Genomic DNA, 15,430 nt, shown 5'->3' with positions numbered 1-15,430 from the left:
TTAAGCATTTGATAAGTTTGTTTGTAATTGGGTAAACTTGTATGCTTGATAAGGACACACATTAAATTGATTAATTTTGAAAGATTAAGTTAGGTATTAAGTTGATTGCAAGTTCATAATTAATAGTTTTCAAAATTAGAACTTAATTTTTGAAAATACCCAATTGACCCCCCTTGTGAGATAACAGAATAATTCACATTTGGTATTAGAGTGAGGTTCACATAGACTTAACTGTTATTTTTGTAAAGGATCACAATGGTACAAATCGGTGTAACCCCATTCGGTGAGGGACACTCGTCTAGTAGACCACCAATTTTTGCGGTGTAAATTACACCTACTGGAAACGAAGGATGAGTATATACCTTTTAAATGTTGATTGGAAAGTGTGGAGAATATTTTCTAAAGTAAATCATGTGCCTATAAAAGTAGTTGATAAAGTAAATGTACCTAAGACTGAAGATGAGTATACTAATGAAGATTGGAAATCTGTTCAAATAAATGCTACTGCTATAAACCTCCTATACTGTGCACTAGATGTTAATGAGTTTAATAGAGTAATGACATGTAAAACTTCTAAAGAGATACAGGAAAAATTAGAAGTAACATATGAAGGCACTAAGGAAGTAAAAGATAGTAGGATAGATATGCTTACTAGTGAATATGAGGCATTTAAAATGACTGCTGATGAGTCTGTTCAATCCATGTACACTAGATTCACACACATCACGAATTCATTAAATGCTTTTGGTAAATCTTACCCTACTTATGAGTTAATCAGGAAAATCCTTAGGGGACTACCGCTAGTATGGGAGGCTAAAGCTACTGGTATAGCCGAAGGAAGAAATCTGAAAGAGATGTTAGTTGATGAATTGATTGGATCACTCATCACTTATGAGCTAGTGATAAATGAGAGGAAAAATGAGCAGAATAAAGCAAAGAGAGTTATAGCTCTTAAGGCATCGTCTAGCAGCTCTAGTGAAGGAAGTGACTCAGACTTAGAAGATGACATGACTTTGCTAACAAGGGAGTTCAGAAAGTTCCTAAAGAAGAATAAGAAGTTTTATGGAAAATTTCGGAACTCGAAATCAGAAAAAGGAGATTCTAGCAAGAGGAGGCAAAAGGATGATCTTCCTACATGCTATAACTGTAGAGAAGTTGGGCATATCAAGCCAAATTGTCCCCAGCGGAAGAAAGTGTCCGAAAAGAAGAAGAAGGCACTAAAGGTTGGTTGGGATACTCACAGTACCAGTAGTTTTGAATCTGAATCTAGTGATGGCTAGATTGCAAATCTGTGTCTAATGGCTTACGAAGACCACGAGGTACAATATTTCTACTCTACTTCATCTTATTATTCGAAAGATTCATAAAATGAAAATAACATGCTTTTATAATGAATTGCAACAAGAATATTTGTACACGCTTAAAATGCTTGAGAAGAAAGTTAATAAAATTTTTGAGTTGAAATGTAAAGTAAAAGAACTTTCAAAGCTTATTGAAAAATAGAATAAGTCCCATGCATTTGCGATAAAAGAAAAGGATTTAAAAATTGAGGAATTGGAAAGAAATTTGAAAGACAATTCTAAAATTATTCATAAATGCACAAAGGGCTAGAGTGACTTTGAAAGACTTCTTGGGGCACAAAGAAATTCCCTAGATAAAGAAGGACTTGGTTTTAATGGAAAGGAAAATTTGAAACAAAAACATCTTTACATGAGTTATTTTATAAGAGAATCAAAAGCATATACTCCACCAAAAGACTCTTATACATATACTACATGCTTTAAATGTAAAAGTGTTGGACTTACAAGACTTAACATCTTGTTTTGATGCTAACAACCAAGTGAAACTTAACATATTTGGTTAAGTAATGACATTTCAAGACAAAACCATAAGAAAGCAAGGTCAAGTATACAAAGGGATTCATAAAAGCTTATACTTCAAAGAAGGATGATCATATGACGCTTAGAGCATGGATTCAATGATATCTATTAAAGCTTGAAGATCATGAGAGTGTGGATGTTAAAGAAGACGTACTAAAAGCTTAAATTATATCAAAGAAAAGCAAAGCAACAGAGCTAAAGAAAAGCAAAGCGAGAGAGCTCAAAAGACAAACATGAAGACTCAAGCGCCAAGAATGTCCAAAGTCTTGGAAGTCTTTATGTACGTGCTTCATATTTTAAATATATTTTGAAATATTTTTGAAGCTTTTTTAGGGTTGAATATGGACTTAGAGACTAATAATCAAAATATATGTAAGTGCCCAAGCGTGTTTGGATCGTTGCCCAAGCATAGGGTATCGCTTGGAGAGGCGGGGCTCTAGCCTGCTGAAGGAGTGTGTAACAGTTTTGTTATACTCGGAAAGGAACTAGTTTAGTGAATCCTTTGGTGGTTTGCCAAAGGCGAGGACATAGGATGGGGATAAGTTGAACCTCATAAAAACCTGGTGTCACTCTCTTTCCCTTACTCTATTTATTTTCAGAAAATATATAAACTACGTGGATGTTTTTAATTCCTTAATCATAAAAACTATGTGGATTGGAAATTAAATAAACCAAAGTTTAATTTTGATTTGAGATTGTGGAAACCGAAAGGGAGTACATTGGTTGATCAATACTTTGTAGAAACTTCAAAGGGAGTACGTTGATTGGTTAACACCCAAAAATACAAATTAACCAAGAGTTTATTTAAATTCTGAGTTGTTGGTGTTGGTCTTGCAAGGCTTAACATCTTGTTTTGATGCTAACAAACAAGTAGAACTTAACATGCTTTGTTTAAGTGATGTATTTTCAGGACTCAATGATGAATGTAAGGTTAAAGAATTCATAAAAGCTTATACTTCAAAGAAGGATGATTATATTAAGCTTGAGGCATGAATTAAAAATTGAAGATCATGAGAGCATTGATATAAAAGAAAAAGCTTCAAGAATGAAGCCCAAGTGATCAACATGGAAAGCTCAAAGATCCATGAAGCTCAAAATCTATATTAATATTGAAAGATCAAGAGAGATAGATCTTGAAAGCTTACATTAAGTTTAGGATCATTGGAGCTCAGCAATAAAGAGAACTCAACGCAAAGAAGAGTCAAATGAGTCTTTATGACAATCTTTGTAAGTACTTCAACTAATTTCAATATGGATGCATGAAACTCTTAGGTTAATTTATTGGACCTAGATACCTTTTAAAATACTTATAAAATATTTTTATAAGGTCAAAAATTTGTTTCAAAAAGGTTAGAATCTTTTTTGGAATGAAAAGCACCAAAAAGAGGATTTCTCAAATGGTGTCAATTTTTCTACATCCGAATTGATGTACATTTTTCTCCATCAAACAATCTTTATTTTAAAATGTGTTCAACATGAAAGTTTTAGGATTTTATCTTAGATTTAATTTGACACCGAGAATTTCAAGGAGTTACATAGAAAACGTTATGATCAAACTTCTGAAGGGTGCTCGAAGCTGACAGCCTGACAGACGACTATCAAGAACTGGACAGCCGACTACCAGTGCACTTTGAGGCGTCTATTTGTGTTTGAACAGCCAATTACCACCTTACTGTCCCTTTGGTTTAACTGTACAGATGATTGCCAAAAATGAACAGTCATCTATCAGGCAGCTGTTTTGAATTTTTTTCATAACGGTCAAATTTTAAATGAGGTTGCTTGGGGCTCAAAATTTGTGAAAACTTGGGGAATAATCCAAATCACTTGGGGATCAAGTTACATACCTTTTAAAGTCTATAAATAAGCCTCAAAGATCATTGAATCAATGCAAAAAGAATTCAATTCAGCAAAAATTCAAAATCTCTCTCAATTGCTCTCAAATTCTCAAGGCTCTCTTTTGCTTTCAACTTGCATGAATTCAACTGAGTTTTTGCTGATCTTTTTCCATTGGAATTGTGCTACAAATTCTAAATCTTTCAATCATTAAAAGAATTAATCGGTGATATACTTCATTAAGTTTCAAGTTAAATTCCATATTGTTATTTACTTTGAAGTATATTATAGTGTTGAATTATTGTACTAATCATCTCTTTGAGGAGCAAATTCTTTGTACACAAATATTTGATTTATTTCTTGTAGATTGATGATTCCAAGGGTTGTTTGGATCATTGGCCAAGCAAGGGGATATTGCTTAGAGAGGCATGCTCTAACCTAGTTAAGGAGTGACCAAACGAGGGGATATTGTTTGGAGAAGGCGGGCTCTAGCCTTAACCAAGGAGTGTTGTAAAGGTATTGTTTCGCCCGTTAAAGGAACATGTTTAGTGAATCCTTTGGTGGTTGGCCAAAGGCAAGGACGTAGGCTGGGTATAAGCTGAACCTCGTAAAAATATTCGTCTCACTCTTTCTTTCCCTATTCTTTATTTTTTAGTACATATTTAAATTGCATGGATGGTTTAAATTGAAAATCATATATACTGTGTATATTTGGAAATCAAGAAAACTTAAAGTTTAATTTTGATTTGGATTGCGGAACCCGAAAGGGAGTACGTTGGTTAAATCATATCTTACGGAAACCATACGGGAGTACGTTACTTGGTTAAACATCCCAAAGATAAATTAACTGAGTTTATTTGAATTTTGAATATTGGGAAGAGTGTGAATATTGTGTTGGATTTTATATTACATATCATATTAAGCAAATCAATTAATACAAGACTTCACATAAGCAAACACAAATTATCATTCACTACAGGGCTTAATTCAAATTTATATTCAGGGCTGACAACAAAAGCTGAAAGTTGAATTTAACATATTGATATATTGTGGTTGAATGATTTAAAATTTGAATGTGTTTATATTCCAAAGAGTGTTGAATCTTGCATACTTCCATTAATCTAATAGTGCTGCAATTAACTTATACTTGGGAAATTAATTGGTTGTTTGGTTTGAATATTGTGCTTAATTGATTAGTTGTTTAATTGTGTTGTTGATTGGATAAAGGAAACTAAGTTCTTGAGTGATTGAAAAATTAAACAAACAAGCCTAAAATTAATTAATCAAGAAGAAGTTCTCAAAGGAATTAAAAGAAAGTTTTTCCAATTCACCCCCCTCTTGGGACTATACCTTACTTTTCAGTTAGGAATTTGATTTGTGGTTTGCATTGAAGAATCAATTTCATTCTTTATAGGTATTGCATAAAATTTCATTACCATAGGGCTTACATATATTTACAAGGCTACAAACAAGAAACTATCTTGAATTCTTGAAAATCTGAAAATTGCTAAAATGCTATGGGTATTTGCGAATTGAACACTTTGATTATTGAATGGTTGGTTGATTGCTTAAGTTTTATTTACTTGTGTTGTATTGGTTACTTTGTTGGTATATGAGGTTGTATTGAATATTGTTTTAAGTATTTGTTGTGTATTTGATAAATCAACAAGAAGTCAAAAATTCATTAAAAGAATTAAAAGCGGTTAAGGATTCTTGAAAAGAATTAAAAGATATTTTTAAATCCAATTCACCCCCATCTTCCTTAGTTTTCAATTGGTATTAGAGTGGGGTTATAACTAATCCTAACAAGTAGTTTTATAAAGATCTAGATTGCATACTTCGGCGTGGCTCCCTTTGGAGAGGGACAATCCTCAACTAGGCCTCCTATCTTTTGTGGTTAAAATTACACATTTTGGAAACAACGCATGAGAATTTATCTACAAACCATGGATTGGAAAGCTTGGAAGGTTGTCACACATGATGACTTAATTCCTACTAAAATCGTAGATAGCAAAGAATTACCTAAAGAAGAAAAAGAATGGACCGACAATGACCATAGGATGTTACAAGTAAATTCAAGTGCTATGAATGCATTGTATTGTGCCCTTGATATGAATGAATTCAATAGAGTCATGACATGTAAATCATCAAAAGACATTTGGGATATATTAGAAGTAGCCTATGAAGGTACTATTGATGTAAGGGACAATCAAATCGATATGCTCACTAATGAGTATGGAACTTTTAAGATGAAAACTGATGAATCTATCACTAGTATGTACACTACGTTCACTCACATAATAAACTCCCTAAATGCATTAGGAAAAACCTACACCACTTATGAAATTATTAGAAAAATTCTTAGAGGGTTGCTACCTATATGGGAACCAAAAGCCACTGCAATAACCGAAGGAAGAAATTTGAAAAATACCTCCTTAGATGAACTCATAGGTTTTCTCCTCACATATGACATGACAATGAATGAAGAAGTGGAAAAACTAAAGCCCAAGAATCTATAGCCTTCAAAGCTTCAAAAGAAAACTATAGTAGTAAAGATGAAGAGGATAAACTATCCTTCATATCAAAGAAACTTGCAAGAATACTACGAAGGAAAAATAAATTCAAAAGAAGAATCCAAAATTCGGAATCAGATGAAGAAGAAACCAATACAAAGAAATCAAAGAATAAAATTCCCACATGTTATAATTGTAAGAAGGATGGACACATAAAATCGGAATGTCCACTACTTAAGAAAGATTCTAAATCAAAAAAGAAAAAGACAATGAGAGCCACTACTTAGGACAATACGAGTACAAGTAGTTATGATAATGAATCAAGTGACCCAGAGGTTGCTTGCTATATGACTTGGGACGATGAGGAAAGCTCCTCATCCAAATCCTTAAATAGTTATTGTGATGATTCAGCAGAAGAATCCAATGATGAGTGTATGTCATCTTATGAAGAACTTCAAAATGATTTATTCAAGGTGCATAAGATGTTAGTTAATGTGACTAAACGATACACATCATTGAAAAACAAGAATGAAGGAGTTATGAAAGAGTTAGAATCCCTTAAACTTGCTAAAAAGGAAAAAGATTTGAAAATCAAAAAAATTAGAAAGTAAGAATGAAGCAGTGATAAAAGAGTTAGAAGCTAAAAATCTTGTTGAAAAGCAAAAAGATTTGAAAATCAAAAAATTAGAAAATAAGAATGAAAAGTTGATAAAGAAAGTAGAAGACTTAAGATCCAAATCCTCTATGGAAAATGAGAAAGATCTATATATTTCTAAATTAGAGAATAAAATTACTAAGATATCTCGAAACCAAGAAAAGGGTAAAAATATAGAAAATTCAGAAATTTATAATCTTAAGAGAGAAATTGAGGATCAAGTCAAAATCATCTATAAGTTCACAAAAGGAAAAGAAAATCTTGACAAAATAATTGGCTCATAAAGAATGTCCTTAAATAAAGAAGACATAGGATTTAATGGGGTTGAGAATATAAAGAAAAAGAATCTCTACATGGAATACTTCACAAAAGCCTCTAAAAATTATGCTAGCACTTCTTCAAATGCTTACACTTAAACCACATGCTACCTATGCAAAAAGAAGAGACATAAAGTTTGAATGTCCATTAGAGAGAAAAGGTGTGAAAACAAAACAAGTTTGGAGAATTAAAGAACCATCACTTTCTAAACCATCCGGACTCAAGAAAGTATGGGTACCAAGATGAAATACTATGACTAAATCTTTCAATTTCAATTGATGTCAAATCTATGGAAAATCATATAAGGATATTGAGCAAAATTGAAATAGAGAATAAGGATAAAATTATCAAAACTTATTAATGCATATCTTATTGAAACTATTGAAAATTGTTGGTCTCAATTAATGAATGAATCATACAAGGTTTAAATTAGAAAGCATTAAGATATATGAAGCTTGGGAACTCATATGAAATCAAAAGAAAAGAAAATCTGAAGCAAATTGAGCTTATTGCATGAATATTTTGATAATGAAGAGAGCTCGGCAGAGAAATTGTGAAAGAAACAAACTTTAAAAGAAAACAAAGGTCAGTTGACTGACCATAAGCTCAACCAACTGATTGAACAAATACCTTAAGGAGAAAGGATAGGTCAACCGACTGACCAAAAGTTCAGCTGACTGACTGAAGGTAAAATTTTTAAAAACAAGTTTTAATGGAATTTAAAATGAAATATATTTGAGAATAAGAGATACTTGAGCAATATAAGAACATTCTAAGCAAAAGTGTAGTACAATGCACATGATAATGATATACTCCATGCTTATATGATATGCAATATGCTACACGTGTATATCTTGAAATTGGTATCTTGAAATCTTTGAAGATAATGAAAATATTGATGATTTATGGCTCACTATATTTTGAAAATTTGAGCATAAAGTTATTAAACATGATTTAGAAACATGAATTTTGATATGATTTGATTAATTCTTGACCATGCATGCTAATGATGGATCCTATGGATAAATTGAAAAATTTGCATCTAATTAATTTAGTATCCATGAGCAGTGCATAATGTGACATTAGTATATTGATATCCATGAATATATAAATTATTATTTGAGCATAAAAAACATAATTATATCCATGAGCATTTTATGACATTGACATGATATTGGTATTTGATATTAGTATCCATGAGCATATACATGATATGAATCAAATGTTTGAAACATGGATCATAAATTTAGAAAGAATAATTGGTATCAAATCTATGAATCAAATGTCATATGACTTATTGCTTGTACTATGTTTTGTTTCTCCCTAATATTTCAATTGATGTCATGAATTAATGAAATGTCCAATTAGTATTATTCTTTAATATTTTAATTGGTATCACAAATTCAAAAGTTCAATTTAATGAAGTTTTAAATTGATATCATGACTATTTGACTATTGAAGCACATTACACATGCCATATTGAAAAATAATGATTTGAGTGTGCACATATGCTTGATATGCATGTTTGATATTCATGTGCTCAAAATATGATTTTATTTGAACTTAATCATTTTTGATATCTTACTCTTTTTTATTGATGTCAAAAGGGGGAGAAGTATTTGACATTGAATGATCTTGAACTTGGATGATGTAATGAGCATGATAGTAAAAGAGTTTTTAAAATTGATCTTGATATTGTTAAATATGTTGAGATGATGCTTATTGTAAGGAGGAGTCTTTTTAAGGTTCACTCATATTTTTGCTCCTTATTTGTCATCATCAAAAAGGAGGAGATTGTTGACCTTACGACAAAGCTTAACATCCTGTTTTGATGCTAACAAACAAGTGGAACTTAACATATTTGGTTAAGTAATGACATTTTAGGACACAACCATAAGAAAGCAAGGTCAAGTATACAAAAGGATTCATGAAAGCTTATACTTCAAAGAAGGATGATCATATGACACTTAGAGCATGGATTCAATGATATCTATCAAAGCTTGAAGATCATGAGAGTGTGGATGTTAAAGAAAACATACTAAAAGCTTAAAGTATATATAAAAAAGAAAAAAGAAAAGCAAGAGAGCCAAAGAAAAGCAAAGCGAAAGAGCTCAAAAGACAAGCATGAAGACTCAAGCGCAAAGAATGTCAAAAGTCCTAGAAGTCTTTATGTAAGTGCTTCATATTTTAAATATCTTTTGAAATATTTTTGAAACTCTTTTAGGGTTGAATATGGACTTAGAGACTAGTTTTTTAAAACCTTGGAAAATGGTTTTGAAAAGCCACATTCAAGTTTTTCAAATAACAAAAGGTTTAAAATCTTAAAAAATTAGAAATTTTGAAAAAATTAACTAGTCAGCCTATTAACCAGAACACACTGAATTTTTCCTAGCCTACTAACAGATATAGCCATTGATTAACTGCCTAGCCGACTAACCATTTTGAACTGAGACTAGTTAACCGGTTGACAAAGCCTAGCTGACTGGCTTTTTTTTGAATTGTGTTCAATCAGCCGACGGACAATTTCCTAGAATTTATTTCTGGTGGACAGAAGGGTCTCAGCCGCCTGTCCAACCGACCGACCCTATATAAATACCTACCTAGTCGCCTGTTCAGCTGAGTGACTCTACGAGATTTTTAAATTTTGAACTTTAACAAAAATTAGTTTTTGAAATATGAACGTTATAAAAACTTGGTGGACACTCCAAGTAACTTGGGAAATAAGGAAACTCATACTAAAAAGTCTATAAATACTCCTTTAAACCCAGGAAATCAAATAACCAAGCAATCACACAACATTCAAGCAATTCAACTCTCATTCTCTCACAAAGCTCTTTCTTGCTCACACTCTTTCTGGGAGAATTCCATTGAACTACTGCTGATATTCATTTAGAGAAGGAATTTGTGATGTCTTATACTTGAGCGTCAATTCTATTTCACCTTGATATTTAAATTCTTAAAGTACATAGTGTTGAATATTGTACTAATCTACTTTGTCTTGTGAGTATTCTTGTATGCAGCGTTTACTTCGTATTTCTTGTAGTTCTTGGACGATTCAAGGTGTTTGGATCATTGCCCAGGCATGGGGTATCGTTTGGAGAGGCAAGCTCTAGCCTATTGAAGGAGTGTGTAACGGTTTTTTTCCTCCCGGAAAGGAACTAGTTTAGTGAATCCTTTGGTGGTTTGCCAAAGGTGAGGACGTAGGCTAGGGATAAGCCAAACCTCGTAAAAATCCGGTGTCACTCTCTTTCCCTTACTCTTTTTATTTTCTACAAACATATAAACTGCATGGAAGTTTTTAATTCCTTAATCATAAAAACTACGTTGATTAGAAATTAAATAAATCAAAGTTTAATTTTGATTTGGGATTGCTGAAACCGAAAGGGAGTACGTTGGTTGATCAATACTTTGCAAAAACCTCAAAGGGAGTACGTTGATTGGTTAACACCCAAAGACAAATTAACTAAGAGTTTATTTAAATTCTGAGTTGTTTGGAATTTAAGTTGTGGTTTGCATTGAAGAATCAATTTTATTCTCTAGAGGGCTTGCACCAAATTTCATTTCCGCAGGGCTTACATATATTTACAGGGTTGCAAACAAGAAACTATCTTGAATTCTTGAAAAGCTGAAAATTTCTAAAAGGCTATCTTGATTGGGTATTTTTGGATTGAACACTTTGATTGTTGAATGGTTGGTTGATTGTTTAAGTTTTATTTACTTGTGTTGTATTGGTTACTTTGTTAGTATATGTTTGCAGATTAAATATTGTTTTAAGTATTTGTTGTGTATTTGATAAATCAACAAGAAGTCAAGAATTCATTAAAAGAATTAAAAGAGGTTAAGGATTAATGAAAAGAATTAAAAGAAATTTTAAATCCAATTCACCCCCCTCTTGGGACTACATCTTAGTTTTCAAAAAAGATGGGTCATATAAAATAGTATTGTCCTTTTAAGAACAAAGATGTCAAAATGAAAAAGGTATGGAGAGTTAAAGAACATTCAAGCACCAACCCTCGTGGACCCAAGAAAAAATGGGTACCAAAAACAATTATTTAAATGACTATTACATGTGTGCTTGAGATCATCCTCCTCAAAAGATAGATGGTATAAGGGGCATAGGATGTTCACGTCATATGATTGGGTATAAAACTAAATTTGCATCCATCACACCAAAGGATGGAGGATTTGTCACTTTTGGGGATAATGCAAAAGGAATGATCATAGGTGTTAGTAAAGTTAGTAACAATTCATCACTCTTTATAGATGATGTTTTACTGGTTGATGGTTTAAAACATAATTTATTAAACATAAGTCAACTGTGTGATAAAAGTTTTATTTTATTTTTTTGTAATCTTCCTTTTGCTTATCTTGTAATCACGGTATTCCTCCGCTAAAAGTAAGGGTTTATTAATAAATAAATGGAGGTGCCGCCCTCGTTTAGTAAAAAAAAACTATGTGATAAATGTTATAAAGTATCTTTTGAACATGACAAGTGCATTGTTAGACAAAAAACTGATAACAAAACTCCATTCACTGCTGAGCACCATGAAAATGCATATACCACCAGCTTTGATAACTTAACTTCTCAATGTGTGACATGATTCTCCGCTATGAATGAAATTAGTTGGATTTGGCATAAGAGACTAGGTGATACCTTTGGTGTATTCCCAAGAGCGGGATGAATTGGGTATTTAAAAAATTTATCCCTAGGTCAACCAATCTAACAGTTGTGTTATACAAACTTAGGGTATTTCTATTTAATCATAAACCCAAATGCGCAGATAAATGTAAGATACGGAAATTAAATCATACGCATCATTCACACAATAACATACACGTGCACGAATATTAATTTCGGAAATATAAACAGACACATGATATGTTATCAGGGTTCGGCCAACTGTGCCTACGTCCCCGCCTCTAGCTCACAAGCCCGAGGATTCTACTAATGCTTACTTAAGAGGTGAAGTAGCACTGGTTACAACCAGGTCAATTAGCGGGGTTGACCTCAACCTACACCTTACTAGGATGGTGCACCTAACTTTCTTAACCGGGTTTAAGCCAATCCGGGACTATTCCACAGGGCTACTCTCCCTCTTCAGGCCCACACCTAGAATACAATGAATACAAAAATTTTTCTTACAAGGAAATGCTTCTTACACAAGCAGATATGTACCAGTACGCACAATATCACAAATCAATGCACACTACCAAATGATAAGATACGATAAGCTCAATGTATAGTCTTAGTGTTTACTCTCAAATATTTATGCAAATATTTCAATCAGTATGTGAGAGTGAGTGATAGGATCTTTGTGTCAAAATAATATTCTTAATCACAATGTATCAACAAAGACCACAAGTATACTTCTAATATCTCAACAAAAATTTTATCAAAATGAACCACAAGAGATATACAACAATGGTTTGTAAAATATTTATTTGATCTTTTGTAATAAAATGATAATCTCAATCAAAAGGTATAGCAACAAAGATATTTTAGCACTCAAGAAAATATCTCAAAATATATATTCCTCAAATATAAGCACAATAAATATTTTGAAAATGATTTGTAAAATATTTTAGTAATCAAAATCCAATGTGAACTCCTTGAGTATTGTAATGACAATGCAAAACTCAAAGGCTCAATGAAGTATTCCTAAAAAAGACTTATTAACAAAGTCTCCTAAGGAAACTTGAAGCTTTGCTCTCTAATAAAATAACCTCAATCAATCAATAACAAAAGAGAGCTTAAGCCTTTGAGATGAACACTTAAGCACACTTACAAAGGGATTTAAGCAATAAAATTAAGTAAGAATGAGTGTAGGAGGCTTAAAAATGGAAGAAGGATTTTGAATTTCAGAGGATTTTTGCTAATTAAGATTGCTAATTCTTGACTAATTTTTGCAAATGAGGGGGTATATATAAAGTTCCCCAAAATTTTAACCGTTCAGGACATGTAGGGTAATTTTAGGATTGTTTAAAAAACGTTTTAGTGAAGTTAACCCCGTTTAAAAAATTTAACCTTAGTAAAAAAATTGTCCAACCCGAGAGTACTGGTCAACCGAACTTAAGATTCGGTTGACCAAGTGACAAAGTTCGGTCGACGGGGAGAAATTTGAATTGAGAGTTCGGTTGACTAGACTTAGGGTCTCAAAGGCGATTTTTCCATTTCCGTGTGGTTTAGTCAACCAGGTAATTTTGAATTATGAAGTTCGGTCGACCAAGTAGTTGGATTCTCCCATGTGGGGGGTCGGTCGACTAGGGCGTTGCCTGTATAAATCTGGTCGATCGATTAAGGAGTCAGACGTTGACCTGTGTGGGAGTTCGGTCGACCAAGTTGTGTGAACTTGGCTAGGTTCGATCGACCGTACTGTGGTCAAACAGTTGACCACTGACCAGTTTGGTCGACCGAGTGATTTACACTACGAAAGTTCGATTGACCGAAGCACTGTTCAATGCACAATTTCGGTCCAATTCTTTATCAGAAGTCACCTTTGTTCATATAGGTATAAATTTCAAGTTATAGGGGACTTTACATGTGATGATTAGGGACCTAGGGTCAATCTAAGGTCAATGGCCAAGGCTTTTCAACTATGCCCAAAAATTCCTAAGGTCTAGCTGTGGTCTTGAGTTTATCTATCCTACCATGCAAGTAAGACATTAATTATTACAGACCATGTTCCTATGTTACTATTATAGAACTAAAATGATAAATATAAATTACAAAGAATAAATATTCTGAGTCTTCATCTTCTTTAAGCCCATGTGTGTGCACCATATGATACTTATAATTGGTCTTGCACACAAACTCATCAACCATTAAATACCAGAGTATTTTTCATAATTAAAATGAGATATGACTTATAAAGTCAACACTAGGACACGCAAACATGGACTTAGTATCTAAACTAGTTAAGGGAAACTTAGTTAAGGGATTGCCTAAGACAAAATTTGTAAAAGACAAAATTTGTGATGCATTTCAACTAGGAAAACACGCAAGATCTAGTTTTAAGAAGAAAAAAGTAATCTCTACTACTAGGCCACTCCAAATGTTACACTTAGCTAGATTTAGTTGGTCCAAACCCAATTCAGAGTTTAGGAGGAAAATCATATGCATTTGTTATCATTGATGATTATTCTAGATTTATGTGGGTACTATTTTTAGGTCACAAAGAAGAAGCATGTGAATTATTTATTAAACTGTGCAAGAAAATTCAAAATGAAAAGAGATATACTATCACTAAAATCCGAAGTGATAGAGGTAGAGAATTTAAAAATCAAGGTATGAAAGAATATTGTGATTCATTAGGAATATCTCATATTTTTTCAGCTCCTAGAACACCATAACAGAATGGTGTTGTTGAAAAAAAGAATAGGTTTATACAAGAAATGGCCAGAACTATGCTTAACGAACATAAACTACCTAAGTACTTCTGGGTTGAGGTAGTAAATACCTCCTGTTATGTTATAAATAGAGTCCTGATTAGACCATCTCTAAATAAGACTCCATATGAATTATGGAATGACCATAGACCAAACATCTTATATTTCCATGTCTTTGGCTGCAAGTGTTTTGTACTTAGAGACAATGAACATTTAGGAAAGTTTAATGTAAAATCTGATGAAGGTATTTTTCTAGGATATGCCTTAGATAGTAAAGCCTACAGGATATATAATAAACGAATATTAACCGTTGTAGAATCCATTCATGTTGTATTTGATGAATCCAATCCATTTGCTCAAAATACTGATGAGGATGAAATTGAGATTAATAAGGAATTTGAAAAACTGTCTATTGAAAATAATTCAGATAAGAACTTTGATGTTAAAGAAACATCTTCTGAAGATAATCAAGTGGAAAAAGAGATTAATGAACCACTTAGAGAATGGAAGTACATAAAGAATCAACCTATAGATCAAATTATAGGAGAACCATCTCGTGGAGTAACTACACGATCCTCACTTAGAAATATGATTAGTCATTTTGCTTTATTATCACAAGAAGAACCTAAGAATGTGAGTAAAGAAATTAAGGAAGAATCATAGGTAATATCTATGCAAGAAGAACTAAATTAGTTTGAGAGAAATAAATTCTGGACATTAGTTCCTAAACCTGAGGATAAGATAGTTATTGGAATAAAATGGATATATAAGAATAAGAAATATGAATATGGAATAGTTGTTTGAAATAAGACAAGACTAGTAGCTCAAGGATACAACCAGGAAGA

The sequence above is a fragment of the Malania oleifera genome, chromosome 3 (assembly GCF_029873635.1).
Source record: "Malania oleifera isolate guangnan ecotype guangnan chromosome 3, ASM2987363v1, whole genome shotgun sequence".
NCBI classification, from domain to species: Eukaryota; Viridiplantae; Streptophyta; class Magnoliopsida; order Santalales; family Ximeniaceae; genus Malania; species Malania oleifera.
Note: the sequence above shows the minus strand (reverse complement) of the source record.